The sequence below is a fragment of the Octodon degus genome, unplaced genomic scaffold, assembly GCF_000260255.1.
Source record: "Octodon degus isolate 3935 unplaced genomic scaffold, OctDeg1.0 scaffold00065, whole genome shotgun sequence".
Classification (NCBI taxonomy): domain Eukaryota; kingdom Metazoa; phylum Chordata; class Mammalia; order Rodentia; family Octodontidae; genus Octodon; species Octodon degus.
In genome coordinates, this window is record NW_004524641.1 from 6,699,526 (window position 1) to 6,702,202 (window position 2,677).

General features: G+C 43.0%; 1 pseudogene; it reads right to left on the reverse strand.

The window, feature by feature from the left end:
* Positions 1-1,700: 1,700 nt before the first annotated feature.
* Positions 1,701-2,468, reverse strand: LOC101592693 (annotated as a pseudogene).
* Between the last annotated feature and the right edge of the window lie 209 nt (positions 2,469-2,677).

The following is a 2,677-nucleotide window of genomic DNA, read 5'->3' on the forward strand; positions in this document are numbered from 1 at the left end:
TTCTGTCCCTTTCAGGTCTTCCTCAGAAATCTTTCCAGATATGAACCCTATCCATAATCCCGTATAGAAAGGGTTTCTTCTTCTTCACTTGCTCTTCTTTATTTTTTTCCTGTGCTGTTCCAGCTTGAGATGCTAATTGCTTTTCGTCTCCATCTTCCCACAATGGCCACCTCGAAGCTGGGCAGAGTCCTGAGCACACACTCGGCGACTTCGGTCAGATGAGCTGCCTGCCGTACATTAGAGAAAAGCGAGGCAGTCAGGAGTGGACCTGCCAATGTTGCCAGTGTCCTCCCTTCAGTTGCCTTTTGAGTACATCCATAGCCCTCACCTTCTCTTTAGACCTCAGGAAAAGGTGTCCTCTCCTGGTCTTAGCTATTCCTCTGTTTGGAGGGACTGGGCTCCTTACTTTCTCTATAGGATCATGACTGAGAAATCATCCTATTCATCTTGTTTCCAAACTCTCCTTTTCTCTTTTAATCATTCCTTTCCTTTTGCTTTTGCTTTTAAACGTTGGTTTCTCTCATCCCGTTTCCTAGTTTATCCTACACTCTGCTCCTGTTCTCGTTTCCTCTCGGCTTCCCCTACAGAATACCTTCTTGCTGGAGTAGTCGGTTCTGCCTCTGCTTCCTTTGCTGCCATTCATGCCTCAGCTCTCTAAGGTCAGCTAGCCACCACCACGGTTGCATTGAGGCCACCTCACCCCCTTGGTCTTCCTGAGGCTCATACATAACTTCTTCCTCTGAAGTTCGTCACCTCCTTGTTTGGGTAACAACACTCTCTCCCGATTCTCTTCCATCTGTCACTGTTTCTGAGTCTCATTCATGAATTCCTCTACTTAAAGCTTCCATTTTAAGATTCCACCTCATAGTTCAACCAGGTCCTTTCCTCAGCTCTCTTCTTGTCACTAATTCCAGTCGCCAGGGATGGCCACACGTCCATATCACCAACCTGGAATTTTCTGCAGGGTTCCAGTTCTTTGAGTTTGCCTGGCTCATGTAACTCTCCCACTGGTGAGTCAGGTGCTATGAAAGGTCTTAATAAATCAACAGCTCTTGCTCTGAACCACAATTAAATACTCTCAGAGGAGAGAATAGAGAAGCAATATAACCTCACGATGGTCCTGTGAGAATCTGCATGAACTAGCAGGCATACATCATCTCATATCATCAGCCATTTGCAGGGAGAATATGTTTGTGTTCTTTTATTTATAAAGCCAATTGAGCTGTATATTTTGTATGCTTTATTTATAGAAAGTTAAACTATATATGGTGATATGCAGTCATATGTATGCAAGTAGATATACAAATGTGTGTCTTTGTGTGTGTAAATGTATGATTCAATATTACTCTTCATAGTTATCAACATACTTTATTTTATTTTGGCTTTTTGAGACAAGGACATACTAAATAGTTGAGGCTGTCTTTCAATGTATTATGTAGCCCTAGCAATCCTTCTATCTCAGCCTCCTGAGTTCTGGAATTATAGATGTGTGCTACCGTACTACCTAAGAGACATTAATTGAAAACTCTTGTGAATATGTACTTTTGATGGATGTTATTGCCATTTGGACTGATTTTTAAAATTGATTATGTCTCAGAATGTGAAAACTAAACTATAGTGATAATTCACGTTGCTTTTTTTTCATGTTCTATTATCTTTAATTAAACAGAGGCCTCTGTAACGTGTCATTAGAGACCACTTCACCCACTGCTCTGTTTGGCCAGCCTCTTATCTCTTCAGCAATGGTGAGGCAGATTCCTTTTCCTCGTAGAAGAGAAATCCATGGCTTGCTGCCTTTGCCGACGACAAAGATGTTGGAGAGCCGGGTCGCAAAGCTGTTGCCATTGTCATCTTTCACATGAGCCACATCTAAAGAGCCAGAGTGCTTCTCTCTGTTGGTGATCACTCCAACTCTTCCCAAGTTAGCACCTCCAGTCACCACACACAGGCGATACCTGTGTCGGACTTGATGAATTGGGTGATCCTGACAGATACTGAATCAATCTGGATGGTGTCATTAACCTTGATGAGGGGGTCAGGGGATCCCAGGTCACCAGATGAGGGATCCCCTTTGTGCCCACAAAGATCTTCCTCACTTTGCACAACTTGTACTTGGCTCCCTCATGTATAATCCAATGAACAGCAAAGTGACTCTTGGTGTTGTAAATCAGATGGAAATGCTCCCATCTTGTCAATGCTGATGACATCCATAAAGCCAGCAGGATACATTGTATCAATTCGGACTTTGCCGTGGATCTCAATGAAGCACTGCATGTAGATCCTCTTTACTTCATCTTCTGTCAGAGCATATTTGAGTCTGTTCTGTAGGAAGACAATGAGAGCAGACATTCTCTCAGCTTATGAGGACTGGTGAATGGACGAGGACCAAACACACTGGTCAGTTTATCCAGCATCCAATACTTTGGAGCTGCTACTCACTTCAGATGCTTCTTGGGACCATGAGCCATGGCTGAGCTCTAGCCAACTTCACTGTCCTCATTCAGGACAGTGAGGCTTTTGTGTGGCTCCTAGAGTGATGCCCCAGCTCCTCCGCTTCATGTGTGACACCCCACATTGCTTTTTATAAAAACATAAAGCAGTTTAAAAGTGGTTTACTGGCAGGTAGTTCATTATAATAAAATTAAGAATAATAGTGTTTTCTTCTCATAATGAAAAT